The following is an 18,711-nucleotide window of genomic DNA, read 5'->3' as shown; positions in this document are numbered from 1 at the left end:
AGCCTCTGTAGCGGGCCAATTTATTTTAACTGTTTTCCTAATTTTTCTGTTTCTTTAAATGATCCCAATATCTTAGATATAGGGATTTGGCTTTCAGTGAAAGTTGATTCATATGGTAAGCTGATACTATGTTTTTTCCTATCCCAAAAAGCATTAGGATGTTCGCTACATATTGAGGTTTCTATTTGCTTTTGTATTGATTGAATCTTTTGTTGGATTGAAGGCATTTGCAATTGCTCTTCAATCCCAACATATACATCATCTCATCCTACAACTTCTAATACTGAACCAAGTATAGAAGAATTACATGACTTTCAAGTTTGTACATTACAACTTGAAGAAGAAGATCCTACTCAATATTCAGAAGAATATATAGCAGCCTATTTAGCCGCCAAGCTAGAAAGGAAACAAAGAAAAATAAATAAAGCTTTTATTAAAAAAGATTATTTATCGGAAGAAAATAAAAATATTCGAGAATGGTATTTACAAAGGTTTCAACCACCTAGATTAATGGAATTATTACATAAAAAATATAATAAGTTCTTACACAAAGAAAGATTAAATATAGGATTTTTTCATTGGCTAAAAGACCTATGCTTAGAGAAGAATATTACTATTCCCTCGTTTGATAAAATTCAAAAAATTCAAACCATAGAAGAGAAAACATATATAAGTACTGATGGTACTACAACAGCTAGTATTCATCCACCAGAGAAAAGTATTATACTTAAAGCAGGCATTCCAAAGAAAAATGAGCCTGTACACTCCCCATCCTTCTATGATATATCTTTGAATAATTGAAGTGCAAGTGAAAGTGGTGATTCGTCGTTGGCGTCAGTGTGGCCCCCCCTGCAAAAATTCTCGGGTTAGAAATCGGGTAAAGAATTAGAAGACCCGGGAATGGGAGAGACAGTAGGTATTTCCTTGGATACGATTCTTTCTATTCTTTCAGTTTGCTTTCCAAGGGATTGTAGATATAGGTTTGTATAATTATTTTGTTCTACAATATGGGGTATGTACTCTTGTTTTTTATTGATCTCCTTAGGTATGGCTTTATATGGTGTAGCCACTATATTATAGAAGGATGGGGAGTGTACAGGCTCATTTTTCTTTGGAATGCCTGCTTTAAGTATAATACTTTTCTCTGGTGGATGAATACTAGCAGTTGTAGTACCATCAGTACTTATATATGTTTTCTCTTCTATGGTTTGAATTTTTTGAATTTTATCAAACGAGGGAATAGTAATATTCTTCTCTAAGCATAGGTCTTTTAACCAATGAAAAAATCCTATATTTAATCTTTCTTTGTGTAAGAACTTATTATATTTTTTATGTAATAATTCCATTAATCTAGGTGGTTGAAACCTTTGTAAATACCATTCTCGAATATTTTTATTTTCTTCCGATAAATAATCTTTTTTAATAAAAGCTTTATTTATTTTTCTTTGTTTCCTTTCTAGCTTGGCGGCTAAATAGGCTGCTATATATTCTTCTGAATATTGAGTAAGATCTTCTTCTTCAAGTTGTAATGTACAAATTTGAAAGTCATGTAATTCTTCTATACTTGGTTCATTATTAGAAGTTGTAGGATGAGATGATGTATATGTTGGGATTACAATATTATCTCTGGTTCTATGTGTTCCTTGAAATTGTATATTAGATGAACTTATTTGATTATTAGATGAAGATGGATGACTATGACTTGGAGGAGGAGGTAATATAATAACATTTGGGTTATGAGAAATTGATTTTCTACTTGGTATATTTTGCTTATTATTTCTCTTCCTGTTTACATCAATATCATCCTGTATTCGTGAATTTGTATTTTAGAATTGTATTTCTACATTTCCATCTGTATGTTCTATTATATGATTGGGAATATGTTGTTGAGGAATTTCTCGTGGCTGATTGACATTTTGTAATGCCCATGATTGAGGTAGAATTATATCTGACCATTTTATAGTTTTTGGGACTATCATATTAGAGTTTTCTATATTTGTTTGGAACAAAATTGTTTGATCTTTTTGATCAAGTTTCAAGGTATTGGGACTTAATGTATTCATAACTTTATAGTATATTCTATAGACTATAGCAAGATTTTGTGATCCATGGACCATATTGAAACCATGTGTTTTAAGATTTATTGTTAATATATCTAAGATATTGGGATCATTTAAAGAAACAGAAAAATTAGGAAAACAGTTAAAATAAATTGGCCCGCTACAGAGGCTGGATTCCACCATGCCTAGTAGAGAGTCTGTGAATATATTGTGTCTTGTATCTCTTAGGCATACAAGCACGGAAGTGTTCAACCCTGGTCGGGTCAAAGGTTTTACGGCTATTTGAATGAGGCCAATGTGTAAGTATTTGTAATTATTTTCTCTATGTTTTTCTATTACTTTTTTAGAGAGTAGGTGAAAGTCTTCTTGATTTTGCGTGACTGATAGACTTTCTTCTACAGTCTTGATGGCATAACCCATCTTAAGTTTGAATGATCCTTTGTTATAAACATCATGTATTGGTACCTTGGGGATATTCCAATTTTGTATATTTTTCTCAATATCATTTATGATTATTTGTTCTTTATTTTTAACTCTAAGTTTGGAAGATGAAGGTACAGTTTTACTAGTAAGATTTCTTATGAGATTTGCCATCCGTAGGTTGCGGATAATGACAATCTGGACATTCAGTGGCCTTAGCTTTTTTCCCTAAGCGGCTCTCCTGGCCTTGGCGGTACTTTTTGCATCGGCGTTCACTTGTCTCTTGTCTTAACTCTCAGACCAACTTTCTTGGTGGTCAATCTCACTTAATTTCTTACAGTAAAATGTCTCTTTATCTTACTTATGAGGTAGGGAGAACAGTTGTACAAATTCTACAGTTATAACTGTTTGCACAGTTCCACTGTGGAATAGTTCTTACTGCTGTAATTTGTCAGACAGTGTATCACTGTATGGCTCTGATACCACTTTGCGCCAGGATCTACAGCACTGTCTTTTAATTAGGTTTTATCTTTATTTTTTGATTGATTGCTTTTTAGGTTCAAGTCTATTGAGGTTCAAGACTATTGCGGATAACAATGATCAGGATGTAACAATGTTATAACAAATATGTAAACAGCAAGCTGTTATATTGGATTAATGATTGTAAAATTCTGTAATAATTTAAACAGAATAATATGATTCCTATGAAAGGAATTATTGAAATATCAAGTACGATCCATTGAGCGTAACTAGTGTTACCTATTTTAATATTGAATAAAATTTTAAACTGCATGGAATTTTTACAGAAAATCACACTAGCATCTTATTATTATTCACAGAGAATTTTACAGGGAAATATCACAGAAAAGATAAAAGCAGGAAAGAAGTAAACAATAAGCAGAAAAGCTTAAACGAGAAAGAAAGCACAAGACTTACTAGGTACATATACAGTAACTGGAAAAGAGTTTCCAGTGGTGAGGACAGTAAGAAGGCAAGTTATTGATATTGCAATCACACATTATTAAGAGTGAGGTGAGAGAGAACCTAGTTCAGCTATGAGGGCAATGATAGCTGTGAATAGGAACAGTTGCAGGGTTCAGGTGCAGGTGTAGAGCAGAGGTGCAGGTGTAGAGCAGAGGTACAGGTGCAGAGCAGAGGTACAGGTGCAGAGCAGAGGTACAGGTGCAGAGCAGAGGTACAGGTGCAGAGCAGAGGTACAGGTGCAGACCAGAGGTACAGGTGCAGAACAGAGGTACAGGTGCAGAGCAGACATACAGGTGCAGAGCAGAGGTGCAGGGCAGAGGTATAGGTGCAGAGCAAGGGTACAGATGCAGAGCAGGGGTACAGATGGCCTGAGGTTGTTGGTAGAAGTCTGAGGTTACAAGAAGTCTGAGGTTGTTGGTAGAAGTTTGAGGTTACAGGGGGTCTGAGGTTGTTGGTAGAAGTCTGAGGTTACAGGAGGTCTGAGGTTGTTGGTAGAAGTCTGTTTAAAGGGTTCAGGGACTTCAGAGAGACTCAGAGGCTTGCGGGTAAAGTTTGAGAGGTTTTCTTGATGAAGGCTTTAGGTAAAGGTCGAGAGGTTGGTGAAGGCTTCAGGTAAAGGTCGAAAGGTTGGTGAAGGCTTCAGGTAAAGGTCGAGAGAGGACTTCGGGGTTTTTAGAAAGAGAGGTGAGGAGTTTAGCTCTAGAAGAGAAGAGGAGTGAGGCCCTGCCTCGAATGAAGGAAGGGCTTCCTTCTTATAGGAGTCGAAGGGAATCCCTTTGGCTTTACAGCTGGCCAACATTATTAGAAGAGGACAAAGGAGGTGGATGCCATTGTCGGCAGAGGAAAACAGCTGGCAACCATTTAGAAGAGGACAGAAGAGGAAAAGAGAGGTGACATATGTGGACAAGAGAGAGAGAATCGTCGGTGCATGTGGACAAAGGAGAGGGGCCCAGATGTCGGCAGATACGACAAGAGGAGGTGTCGGTGGAATACGACAAAAGTGCTAGTGGACAAAACATATGAAAATAGGGAGATGCTCTTTGCAAAATAAAAAAAATAAAAAAGTAAAATATCTAGGCTCTTTTGGCCTTATTACAATGAGTGTTTGTCTTTGGTGGTAGGACCCTTATTTGTCCCATATACTATCTTTCTTCTGAACGGTGATGATGATTTTTCATGGTCTCTGGCTGAACTCATCCGGATCGTCTTCTTCTGGATCTGTTTCGTCTGGATCTGTTTCTTCTGGATCCTTTTGACTGAGCTGGAGATACCTATTGGTGTGTAGTGGAGAGGACTGAACTGTTTCTTCGGAAGATGTAGGTTTTCTTCCTGCTTCAGCAAATATCTCTTTCATTTGTTTTTCAAGTTCGTCCTTGGAAGCATGAGGGTTGGTTTGAAGCATATTTCTCAAATAGGTAGGAAAGTCGAATGAAGTGTTTGGAGTATTTGGGTTTTCCTGGTATATAGGAGCTTTGGGAGGTATTCTTTTTGGAGTGGCTTTGGTGAGATCCATTTGGAAGATATCCCACCATTTGACAGAGATGGTCTTTCCCAAACGAGGGATGTAGGTATAATCATTGGAAGTATTGGGTGAGATGGTATAATCCCATTTCATAATCCAAGGGATTTGGTATAAAGCCATGAAGTAAAGGTGAGTGTCAACTGTATTATTGGTATTATTGTATTGTATAAATTATTCCTGCAACTCCTTGAAAGCAGGAGGTAAAATCATAGCAGTTGATGCCCACACAAAAAACCAGTTTTGAAACCAAGTGGGGAACCTTTCGAAAATTGGTAGCCGGAACTGTAAATACCAGCTATGAGTATTGTTGGGGTTTTGATAATAGAAAAATTTATGCCAAGCTTCTATGTACTCATCGTATTTGAAATATTTGTAAGAAAATTCAGAATTTTGTAATTTCTTCCCTTGTGCGGGATTAGAACCCCACTCAGTATAAGGAAGGAGCTTTTTTATCTGTACCTTTGAATAGGCTATGATTCTGGTATTTTGTTAAAAATAATGGACAACAGAGATGGATCCTGTTTCCATTAGAATTGCTTCATAGTATTCTCTGGTCTTAACCCCATTGATAGGATTAAGATGATTTAATAGGTATAATGGTGCAAGCTTGCTTGGATCCATGTGAACCTGATGGTCCTCAATGGAAATGTCTATTAAAAAGGCCCTTTCAATGTATTCAGGTCTGGAAGTATTGGTAGGAAGAGTGGACTTGGATTGGGCAGGTGAAAAAGTAGGAGTTGAAGTACGAGCTTCTGGGTATGTAATTTGATGAACTGGTGATTGAGATGGTGAACGAATATTCAGGGGTGAGGGTTCCCCTTCATATGGAACTAAAGAGTTCATGGGTTGTTTTCCCCGGCGAGTATTGCCTCGGGAGCCCATATTTAAGGATGAAAGATCCTTATCAGAGAGATTATCTTTGAATAATTGAAGTGCAAGTGAAAGTGGTGATTCGTCGTTGGCGTCAGTGTGGCCCCCCCTGCAAAAATTCTCGGGTTAGAAAATCGGGTAAAGAATTAGAAGACCCGGGAAGATGTTCAATGGAGAAATCAAAGGCAGAAAGTATTGCCTGCCATCGGGCAAATATTTGTTTGGAAATCAAATTTTTAACATCTTTTTGCAGAATATCTTTGGCTGCTTTGCAGTCTGTTCGTATAAGAAAAGGTTGATTTAAAATATCACTTTGGAATTTTGTGACACAATGAACAATGGCTAATAATTCTTTTTTAACCATTGAGTAATTTAATTGGGTGGAATTCCAAGCCTTTGAAGTATATCGTATTAATTGTTCTTTGGAATCTAACTTGTTGTTTTAATATACCACCAAGTCCTTTATCGGAGGCATCACATTCAATTATTTTGAAAGCAGTGGGATGAGGAAGAGAAAGGCATTCAAGGGTTTTTACCTTACTCTTTATTACCTTTATTGCTTGAGTATGGATGTCAGACCAAGGAGGAGGATTCTTCTTGAGTCTATCATATAATGGTTTGGAATCGAAAGCAAGGTTAGGATAGAATTCACTTACGTAATTGAGGCATCCTAAAAACCTTTGTAATTCAGTTTTATCAAGAATCTCATCAGGAAATTTATCAGCAAAAGCTATAGATCTATCTATTGGAATGATAGTGCCATGGTGTATCATATGTCCTAAAAACCTAATATTGGTTTTGAAAAGTGTAATCTTTTTGGCAGAAACCACTAAGCCTGCTTGGCTAACAGCATGGATAAATGTATTTATGTGTTTAATGTGTTGATCAATTGATTCGGAGAATATTAAGACATCATCAATATAAACTATCATAAAAGGGTAGTAAGAGTTGAAAACATCATTCATTATTTTTTGAAATTCTGATGGTGCATTCTTTAATCCAAAAGGCATTACATTCCATTCGTATTGTCCAAAAGGAACATTGAATGCTGTCTTGTATTTATCTTGTTCCTGGATCTGGATTTTCCAGTATCCAGATTTCATATCAAATTTTGAAAATATACAAGCTTGAGCAACACTGTCTAATAAATCTTTTTTATTAGGAATTGGATATCTGATCCATTGTAACACTTTATTTAATGGTTTATAATTTATTACTAATCTAGGAACTCCTCTTTCTTTTTCAGCATTTTTGTTAACATAAAAAGCTGCACAGCTCCAAGGTGAAGAGCTTGGTCTAATGAGTTTTCTTTGTAGGAGTTCTGCTATTTCTTTTTTACACAGTTCCAATAAAACAGTATTCATTTGTATTGGCCTAACTTTCGTAGGGATTTGGCTTTCAGTGAAAGTTGATTCATATGGTAAGCTGATACTATGTTTTTTCCTATCCCAAAAAGCATTAGGATGTTCGCTACATATTGAGGTTTCTATTTGCTTTTGTATTGATTGAATCTTTTGTTGGATTGAAGGCATTTGCAATTGCTCTTCAATTACTTTGTATTTAATTTCTTGTTTAAGAGTGCAAAGAAATTTTTCTTTGCCTTGTAATTGGCTTTTGACATTATTTAATTCTTTTAATTTTGGTTTATGTATGAAATTGAAATGTATTGGAATATTTTGAATTGTAGATGAAATTCCTTTTTCATCAATAGTGAGAGGATAAAGCAATGTTAGGAATGGGACTCCTAGAATTACTGATTGGCTTAATCCTTTAACCATGATAAAGGGTGTATCAATACATTGGTGATTATTACATACAGAGGCGTTGGATAATTTATATTTAATAAATAACCTACTACCATCTGCTGTATTTAATATTTGAGTAGTTTTGTCAAAATATTTTGAAGGTACAAGTCCTTCGTTTATGCAATTGAGATCAGCTCCTGAATCTATAAGGGCTGATGTTTCAAAACTATAATTTTTAGCAACAATGATTTTGACTTGGACAAACCATTTTTGTATAACTATTTTATTTATCAAATTAACTGAAGGAATTGGTATTGTTGGTATTTCACTAGTCTCTATGGGACCAGTGGTTTCTATTGGGTTATCTGTTATCAAATCATTGAATTCTATTTCATCTGTCTCAGAATCTTGTTGAGACATTTGTTGTAATTCTAATATTTGAATTCTTCCTTTTAATTGTACTATTTCGGATTTTATTTCTTTAATCTCTTTTTTAAGATCATAGATTGTAGGTTTTTTTTGAGAAGTGTGTTGATCACTTACTCTTTTGATAATGGCAGAGAAGTTATATTCATCTGGATTTTTGATAATAGGTGATTTTGATTTATTTTTGGTAATATTGATAAATGGGGTAATGATAGCTCTCTTCTCCTCAGGATCAGTTATTTTATCTATAATGTCCAGTATAAAATTATCTTCCTGAGTGAGTGTGTGAACATTATGCTGAGGTAAAGGACAACTACAATCTTCTGATGATTCTGTAGTAGTCTCAGTATTAGTAGAAGAACTATCTGAACCTATAAGATCATGATCATTACTATCTATTTCTTCAGTATAAGAACCACTAGAAGTAGAGGAGGAAGAATCATATGATATTATACTTTTTAATTTTGCTTTAGTTGAGTCATCTAAATTTAATGAATCTATTTTCTTTTTTAATTTACATTGGTATTTATAATGTCCTATTTTACCACACTTATAGCATACTGGGAGTTTTCTCTTTTTCTTTGTATTTGGAGAAAATTTATTGATTAATTTTCGCTTTGATTTTTTATAGTATTCTTTGTCCTTATTTTTCTTTTTGGTTTTAATATATTTTTCTTTTTTGTATTTTTTCTTTTTCTTTTTGACGTAGTCAGGCATATTTTTTCTATCTAAGTAATAGCCAAATTGCTCACAGAAATCTCCAAGTTCTTTTTTCTTGGTGAGCTTTTGTTTATCTATTTGCCTTTTTAATTTCATATCAGTACAGAGGGCTAAGCCTTCTGCACATATTTCTGCGGAGAGTTCTCCGAGTGTATATGATGAATATACTATTATTCCATTGTGTTTTTTGCGAAGTCTTTCTTTGACTTTTTCTGCAAATAGATATGGAAGACCAGCTATGAATTTTTCTTTCCAATGGTCTAGCTGGCAATCTTCACGTATTAAAAGCCTTGAAAAGAATACATCTTTATACCATTTATAATGAGAAAGAGTAGGACAGCGTAGATTAGATAGCAAGTCTTCTGATCTTGCTGCCAGTAATGAAGTACTGCCTACAAAATGTAAGGTGATTGTGTATATCAAGGTATTAACAGCATCACTTTCTGTATAGATGACTTCTTGGTTTTGTTCATTTCTTCCAGTCCATTGTCTAGTATTGTTTAAAATCCTTTGTTTGGTGTCATCATCCACATAAAAATCCCACCATCCTCTTAACCATCCTGTGAATCCATTTACTATTGCTTTGGCAACTTCTTGATCATGGTTGCCTGCCATTTTATTTGCAGAGGCATACATGGTCATATGTCTCATGACATCTAATATTTTTAATTCAGATAAACCATCTATTTGCCAATTGACTATAGATCTTCCAGAATAAGATACTGCCTGTTGTATTGAATCTTCTTCCATCTGAATGTCAACAGGAGTAGGTCTCTTATGGTAGGGTAAGGCTGTTATGGGTTTCCAGTATTTCCCATAAGCTATTTTATTGATGGTATCCATTAGAGGTGTAGTATCCATAAATGCTTTTTCCTGATTTTGGATTGTATCCTCTATTATGGGTTCTTCCTCTGTGAGCACCATTGTTTCATGCTCAGGTAGGATAGCTTTTCCTTTGTCAGATGACTCAGGTATTTGAGAAGTAATCGTAGGTGGAGGAATATTGATTTGAGATGAAGGTACTCCTTTCAGATCTAGTTGGGATAGTTTGGAGATTAATTGATCCATAAGGGATTTATTATTTTCTCCAATGTGGAATTTATTCTTATTTAACTCAGGAGGAGGTTTAAATAATACTGATTTAGGAATGGGAGAGACAGTAGGTATTTCCTTGGATACGATTCTTTCTATTCTTTCAGTTTGCTTTCCAAGGGATTGTAGATATAGGTTTGTATAATTATTTTGTTCTACAATATGGGGTATGTACTCTTGTTTTTTATTGATCTCCTTAGGTATGGCTTTATATGGTGTAGCCACTATATCATAGAAGGATGGGGAGTGTACAGGCTCATTTTTCTTTGGAATGCCTGCTTTAAGTATAATACTTTTCTCTGGTGGATGAATACTAGCAGTTGTAGTACCATCAGTACTTATATATGTTTTCTCTTCTATGGTTTGAATTTTTTGAATTTTATCAAACGAGGGAATAGTAATATTCTTCTCTAAGCATAGGTCTTTTAGCCAATGAAAAAATCCTATATTTAATCTTTCTTTGTGTAAGAACTTATTATATTTTTTATGTAATAATTCCATTAATCTAGGTGGTTGAAACCTTTGTAAATACCATTCTCGAATATTTTTATTTTCTTCCGATAAATAATCTTTTTTAATAAAAGCTTTATTTATTTTTCTTTGTTTCCTTTCTAGCTTGGCGGCTAAATAGGCTGCTATATATTCTTCTGAATATTGAGTAGGATCTTCTTCTTCAAGTTGTAATGTACAAACTTGAAAGTCATGTAATTCTTCTATACTTGGTTCAGTATTAGAAGTTGTAGGATGAGATGATGTATATGTTGGGATTACAATATTATCTCTGGTTCTATGTGTTCCTTGAAATTGTATATTAGATGAACTTATTTGATTATTAGATGAAGATGGATGGCTATGACTTGGAGGAGGAGGTAATATAATAACATTTGGGTTATGAGAAATTGATTTTCTACTTGGTATATTTTGCTTATTATTTCTCTTCCTGTTTACATCAATATCATCCTGTATTCGTGAATTTGTATTTTGGAATTGTATTTCTACATTTCCATCTGTATGTTCTATTATATGATTGGGAATATGTTGTTGAGGAATTTCTCGTGGCTGATTGACATTTTGTAATGCCCATGATTGAGGTAGAATTATATCTGACTATTTTATAGTTTTTGGGACTATCATATTAGATTTTTCTATATTTGTTTGGAACAAAATTGTTTGATCTTTTTGATCAAGTTTCAAGGTATTGGGACTTAATGTATTCATAACTTTATAGTATATTCTATAGACTATAGCAAGATTTTGTGATCCATGGACCATATTGAAACCATGTGTTTTAAGATTTATTGTTAATATATCTAAGATATTGGGATCATTTAAAGAAACAGAAAAATTAGGAAAACAGTTAAAATAAATTGGCCCGCTACAGAGGCTGGATTCCACCATGCCTAGTAGAGAGTCTGTGAATATATTGTGTCTTGTATCTCTTAGGCATACAAGCACAGAAGTGTTCAACCCTGGTCGGGTCAAAGGTTTTACGGCTATTTGAATGAGGCCAATGTGTAAGTATTTGTAATTATTTTCTCTATGTTTTTCTATTACTTTTTTAGAGAGTAGGTGAAAGTCTTCTTGATTTTGCGTGACTGATAGACTTTCTTCTACAGTCTTGATGGCATAACCCATCTTAAGTTTGAATGATCCTTTGTTATAAACATCATGTATTGGTACCTTGGGGATATTCCAATTTTGTATATTTTTCTCAATATCATTTATGATTATTTGTTCTTTATTTTTAACTCTAAGTTTGGAAGATGAAGGTACAGTTTTACTAGTAAGATTTCTTATGAGATTTGCCATCCGTAGGTTGCGGATAATGACAATCTGGACATTCAGTGGCCTTAGCTTTTTTCCCTAAGCGGCTCTCCTGGCCTTGGCGGTACTTTTCGCATCGGCGTTCACTTGTCTCTTGTCTTAACTCTCGGACCAACTTTCTTGGTGGTCAATCTCACTTAATTTCTTACAGTAAAATGTCTCTTTATCTTACTTATGAGGTAGGGAGAACAGTTGTACAAATTCTACAGTTATAACTGTTTGCACAGTTCCACTGTGGAATAGTTTTTACTGTTGTAATTTGTCAGACAGTGTATCACTGTATGGCTTTAATACCACTTTGCGCCAGGATCTACAGCACTGTCTTTTAATTAGGTTTTATCTTTATTTTTTGATTGATTGCTTTTTAGGTTCAAGTCTATTGAGGTTCAAGACTATTGCGGATAACAATGATCAGGATGTAACAATGTTATAACAAATATGTAAACAGCAAGCTGTTATATTGGATTAATGATTGTAAAATTCTGTAATAATTTAAACAGAATAATATGATTCCTATGAAAGGAATTATTGAAATATCAAGTACGATCCATTGAGCGTAACTAGTGTTACCTATTTTAATATTGAATAAAATTTTAAACTGCATGGAATTTTTACAGAAAATCACACTAGCATCCTATTATTATTCACAGAGAATTTTACAGGGAAATATTACAGAAAAGATAAAAGCAGGAAAGAAGTAAACAATAAGCAGAAAAGCTTAAACGAGAAAGAAAGCACAAGACTTACTAGGTACATATACAGTAACTGGAAAAGAGTTTCCAGTGGTGAGGACAGTAAGAAGGCAAGTTATTGATATTGCAATCACACATTATTAAGAGTGAGGTGAGAGAGAACCTGGTTCAGCTATGAGGGCAATGATAGCTGTAAATAGGAACAGTTGCAGGGTTCAGGTGCAGGTGTAGAGCAGAGGTGCAGGTGTAGAGCAGAGGTGCAGGTGCAGAGCAGAGGTACAGGTGCAGAGCAGAGGTACAGGTGCAGAGCAGAGGTACAGGTGCAGAGCAGAGGTGCAGGGCAGAGGTACAGGTGCAGAGCAGGGGTACAGATGCAGAGCAGGGGTACAGGTGGCCTGAGGTTGTTGGTAGAAGTCTGAGGTTACAGGAGGTCTGAGGTTGTTGGTAGAAGTCTGCGGTTACATGAGGTCTGAGGTTGTTGGTATAAGTCTGTTTAAAGGCTTCAGGGACTTCAGAGAGACTTAGAGGCTTGCGGGTAAAGGTTGAGAGGTTTTCTTGGTGAAGGCTTTAGGTAAAGGTCGAGAGGTTGGTGAAGGCTTCAGGTAAAGGTCGAGAGGTTGGTGAAGGCTTCAGGTAAAGGTCGAGAGAGGACTTCGGGGTTTTTAGAAAGAGAGGAGAGGAGTTTAGCTCTAGAAGAGAAGAGGAGTGAGGCTCTGCCTCGAATGAAGGAAGGGCTTCCTTCTTATAGGAGTTGAAGGGAATCCCTTTGGCTTTACAGCTGGCCAACATTATTAGAAGAGGACAAAGGAGGTGGATGCCATTGTCGGCAGAGGAAAACAGCTGGCAACCATTTAGAAGAGGACAGAAGAGGAAAAGAGAGGTGACATATGTGGACAAAAGAGAGAGAATCGTCGGTGCATGTGGACAAAGGAGAGGGGCCCAGATGTCGGCAGATACGACAAGAGGAGGTGTCGATGGAATACGACAAAAGTGCTAGTGGACAAAACATATGAAAATAGGGAGATGCTCTTTGCAAAATAAAAAAAATAAAAGAGTAAAATATCTAGGCTCTTTTGGCCTTATTACAATGAGTGTTTGTCTTTGGTGGTAGGACCCTTATTTGTCCCATATACTATCTTTCTTCTGAACGGTGATGATGATTTTTCATGGTCTCTGGCTGAACTCATCCGGATCGTCTTCTTCTGGATCTGTTTCGTCTGGATCTGTTTCTTCTGGATCCTTTTGACTGAGCTGGAGATACCTATTGGTGTGTAGTGGAGAGGACTGAACTGTTTCTTCGGAAGATGTAGGTTTTCTTCCTGCTTCAGCAAATATCTCTTTCATTTGTTTTTCAAGTTCGTCCTTGGAAGCATGAGGGTTGGTTTGAAGCATATTTCTCAAATAGGTAAGAAAGTCGAATAAAGTGTTTGGAGTATTTGGGTTTTCCTGGTATATAGGAGCTTTGGGAGGTATTCTTTTTGGAGTGGCTTTGGTGAGATCCATTTGGAAGATATCCCACCATTTGACAGCGATGGTCTTTCCCAAACGAGGGATGTAGGTATAATCATTGGAAGTATTGGGTGAGATGGTATAATCCCATTTCATAATCCAAGGGATTTGGTATAAAGCCATGAAGTAAAGGTGAGTGTCAACTGTATTATTGGTATTATTGTATTGTATAAATTGTTCCTGCAACTCCTTGAAAGCAGGAGGTAAAATCATAGCAGTTGATGCCCACACAAAAAACCAGTTTTGAAACCAAGTGGGGAACCTTTCGAAAATTGGTAGCCGGAACTGTAAATACCAGCTATGAGTATTGTTGGGGTTTTGATAATAGAAAAATTTATGCCAAGCTTCTATGTACTCATCGTATTTGAAATATTTGTAAGAAAATTCAGAATTTTGTAATTTCTTCCCTTGTGCGGGATTAGAACCCCACTCAGTATAAGGAAGGAGCTTTTTTATCTGTACCTTTGAATAGGCTATGATTCTGGTATTTTGTTAAAAATAATGGACAACAGAGATGGATCCTGTTTCCATTAGAATTGCTTCATAGTATTCTCTGGTCTTAACCCCATTGATAGGATTAAGATGATTTAATAGGTATAATGGTGCAAGCTTGCTTGGATCCATGTGAACCTGATGGTCCTCAATGGAAATGTCTATTAAAAAGGCCCTTTCAATGTATTCAGATCTGGAAGTATTGGTAGGAAGAGTGGACTTGGATTGGGCAAGTGAAAAAGTAGGAGTTGAAGTACGAGCTTCTGGGTATGTAATTTGAGGAACTGGTGATTGAGATGGTGAACGAATATTCAGGGATGAGGGTTCCCCTTCATATGGAACTAAAGAGTTCATGGGTTGTTTTCCCCGGCGAGTATTGCCTCGGGAGCCCATATTTAAGGATGAAAGATCCTTATCAGAGAGATTATCTTTGAATAATTGAAGTGCAAGTGAAAGTGGTGATTCGTCGTTGGCGTCAGTGTGGCCCCCCCTGCAAAAATTCTCGGGTTAGAAAATCAGGTAAAGAATTAAAAGACCCGGGAAGATGTTCAATGGAGAAATCAAAGGCAGAAAGTATTGCCTGCCATCGGGCAAATATTTGTTTGGAAATCAAATTTTTAACATCTTTTTGCAGAATATCTTTGGCTGCTTTGCAGTCTGTTCGTATAAGAAAAGGTTGGTTTAAAATATCACTTTGGAATTTTGTGACACAATGAACAATGGCTAATAATTCTTTTTTAACCATTGAGTAATTTAATTGGGTGGAATTCCAAGCCTTTGAAGTATATCGTATTAATTGTTCTTTGGAATCTACTTGTTGTTTTAATATACCACCAAGTCCTTTATCGGAGGCATCACATTCAATTATTTTGAAAGCAGTGGGATGAGGAAGAGAAAGGCATTCAAGGGTTTTTACCTTACTCTTTATTACCTTTATTGCTTGAGTATGGATGTCAGACCAAGGAGGAGGATTCTTCTTGAGTCTATCATATAATGGTTTGGAATCGAAAGCAAGGTTAGGATAGAAATCACTTACGTAATTGAGGCATCCTAAAAACCTTTGTAATTCAGTTTTATCAAGAATCTTATCAGGAAATTTATCAGCAAAGGCTATAGATCTATCTATTGGAATGATAGTGCCATGGTGTATCATATGTCCTAAAAACCTAATATTGGTTTTGAAAAGTGTAATCTTTTTGGCAGAAACCACTAAGCCTTCTTGGCTAACAGCATGGATAAATGTATTTATGTGTTTAATGTGTTGATCAATTGATTCAGAGAATATTAAGACATCATCAATATAAACTATCATAAAAGGGTAGTAAGAGTTGAAAACATCATTCATTATTTTTTGAAATTCTGATGGTGCATTCTTTAATCCAAAAGGCATTACATTCCATTCGTATTGTCCAAAAGGAACATTGAATGCTGTCTTGTATTTATCTTGTTCCTGGATCTGGATTTGCCAGTATCCAGATTTCATATCAAATTTTGAAAATATACAAGCTTGAGCAACTCTGTCTAATAAATCTTTTTTATTAGGAATTGGATATCTGATCCATTGTAACACTTTATTTAATGGTTTATAATTTATTACTAAGCTAGGAACTCCTCTTTCTTTTTCAGCATTTTTGTTAACATAAAAAGCTGCACAGCTCCAAGGTGAAGAGCTTGGTCTAATGAGTTTTCTTTGTAGGAGTTCTGCTATTTCTTTTTTACACAGTTCCAATAAAACAGTATTCATTTGTATTGGCCTAACTTTCGTAGGGATTTGGCTTTCAGTGAAAGTTGATTCATATGGTAAGCTGATACTATGTTTTTTCCTATCCCAAAAAGTATTAGGATGTTCGCTACATATTGAGGTTTCTATTTGCTTTTGTATTGATTGAATCTTTTGTTGGACTGAAGGCATTTGCAATTGCTCTTCAATTACTTTGTATTTAATTTCTTGTTTAAGAGTGCAAAGAAATTTTTCTTTGCCTTGTAATTGGCTTTTGACATTATTTAATTCTTTTAATTTTGGTTTATGTATGAAATTGAAATGTATTGGAATATTTTGAATTGTAGATGAAATTCCTTTTTCATCAATAGTGAGAGGATAAAACAATGTTAGGAATGGGACTCCTAGAATTACTGATTGGCTTAATCCTTTAACCATGATAAAGGGTGTATCAATACATTGGTGATTATTACATACAGAGGCGTTGGATAATTTATATTTAATAAATAACCTACTACCATCTGCTGTATTTAATATTTGAGTAGTTTTGTCAAAATATTTTGAAGGTACAAATCCTTCGTTTATGCAATTGAGATCAGCTCCTGAATCTATAAGGGCTGATGTTTCAAAACTATAATTTTTAGCAACAATGATTTTGACTTGGACAAACCATTTTTGTATAACTATTTTATTTATCAAATTAACTGAAGGAATTGGTATTGTTGGTATTTCACTAGTCTCTATGGGACCAGTGGTTTCTATTGGGTTATCTGTTATCAAATCATTGAATTCTATTTCATCTGTCTCAGAATCTTGTTGAGACATTTGTTGTAATTCTAATATTTGAATTCTTCCTTTTAATTGTACTATTTCGGATTTTATTTCTTTAATCTCTTTTTTCAGATCAGAGATTGTAGGTTCTTTTTGAGAAGTGTGTTGATCACTTACTCTTTTGATAATGGCAGAGAAGTTATATTCATCTGGATTTTTGATAATAGGTGATTTTGATTTATTTTTGGTAATATTGATAAATTGGGCAATGATAGCTCTCTTCTCCTCAGGATCAGTTATTTTATCTATAATGTCCAGTATAAAATTATCTTCCTGAGTGAGTGTGTGAACATTATGCTGAGGTAAAGGACAACTACAATCTTCTGATGATTCTGTAGTAGTCTCAGTATTAGTAGAAGAACTATCTGAACCTATAAGATCAAGATCATTACTATCTATTTCTTCAGTATAAGAACCACTAGAATTAGAGGAGGAAGAATCATATGATATTATACTTTTTAATTTTGCTTTAGTTGAGTCATCTAAATTTAATGAATCTATTTTCTTTTTTAATTTACATTGGTGTTTATAATGTCCTATTTTACCACACTTATAGCATACTGGGAGTTTTCTCTTTTTCTTTGTATTTGGAGAAAATTTATTGATTAATTTTCGCTTTGATTTTTTATAGTATTCTTTGTCCTTATTTTTCTTTTTGGTTTTAATATATTTTTCTTTTTTGTATTTTTTCTTTTTCTTTTTGATGTAGTCAGGCATATTTTTTCTATCTAAGTAATAGCCAAATTGCTCACAGAAATCTCCAAGTTCTTTTTTCTTGGTGAGCTTTTGTTTATCTATTTGCCTTTTTAATTTCATATCAGTACAGAGGGCTAAGCCTTCTGCACATATTTCTGCGGAGAGTTCTCCGAGTGTATATGATGAATATACTATTATTCCATTGTGTTTTTTGCGAAGTCTTTCTTTGACTTTTTCTGCAAATAGATATGGAAGACCAGCTATGAATTTTTCTTTCCAATGGTCTAGCTGGCAATCTTCACGTATTAAAAGCCTTGAAAAGAATACATCTTTATACCATTTATAATGAGAAAGAGTAGGACAGCGTAGATTAGATAGCAAGTCTTCTGATCTTGCTGCCAGTAATGAAGTACTGCCTACAAAATGTAAGGTGATTGTGTATATCAAGGTATTAACAGCATCACTTTCTGTATAGATGACTTCTTGGTTTTGTTCATTTCTTCCAGTCCATTGTCTAGTATTGTTTAAAATCCTTTGTTTGGTGTCATCATCCACATAAAAATCCCACCATCATCTTAACCATCCTGTGAATCCATTTACTATTGCTTTGGCAACTTCTTGATCATGGTTGCCTGCCATTTTATTTGCAGAGGCATACATGGTCATATGTCTCATGACATCTAATATTTTTAATTCAGATAAACCATCTATTTGCCAATTGACTATAGATCTTCCAGAATAAGATACTGCCTGTTGTATTGAATCTTCTTCCATCTGAATGTCAACAGGAGTAGGTCTCTTATGGTAGGGTAAGGCTGTTATGGGTTTCCAGTATTTCCCATAAGCTATTTTATTGATGGTATCCATTAGAGGTGTAGTATCCATAAATGCTTTTTCCTGATTTTGGATTGTATCCTCTATTATGGGTTCTTCCTCTGTGAGCACCATTGTTTCATGCTCAGGTAGGATAGCTTTTCCTTTGTCAGATGACTCAGGTATTTGAGAAGTAATCGTAGGTGGAGGAATATTGATTTGAGATGAAGGTACTCCTTTCAGATCTAGTTGGGATAGTTTGGAGATTAATTGATCCATAAGGGATTTATTATTT

General features: G+C 34.9%; 2 long non-coding RNA genes across 2 annotated transcripts; both read left to right on the top strand.

The window, feature by feature from the left end:
* The first annotated feature begins 2,658 nt into the window (after window positions 1–2,658).
* Window positions 2,659–3,274, top strand: LOC148779228 (uncharacterized). The gene is made up of 2 exons (XR_016047600.1): window positions 2,659–2,733; window positions 3,038–3,274. It is a non-coding gene; the product is annotated as an uncharacterized LOC148779228 (long non-coding RNA).
* Window positions 3,275–11,658: 8,384 nt separating this feature from the next.
* On the top strand, window positions 11,659–12,268 carry LOC148779227 (uncharacterized). Its single transcript, XR_016047250.1, has 2 exons — window positions 11,659–11,786; window positions 12,048–12,268. It is a non-coding gene; the product is annotated as an uncharacterized LOC148779227 (long non-coding RNA).
* The last annotated feature ends 6,443 nt before the right edge of the window (window positions 12,269–18,711 follow it).

The sequence above is a fragment of the Amborella trichopoda genome, chromosome 13 (assembly GCF_054954075.1).
Source record: "Amborella trichopoda isolate Santa Cruz 75 chromosome 13, AtrichopodaSantaCruz75HAP2 v2.0, whole genome shotgun sequence".
NCBI classification, from domain to species: domain Eukaryota; kingdom Viridiplantae; phylum Streptophyta; class Magnoliopsida; order Amborellales; family Amborellaceae; genus Amborella; species Amborella trichopoda.
The sequence above is the reverse complement of the archived record's forward strand: the minus strand, read 5'-3'. Positions and strand labels throughout refer to the sequence as shown.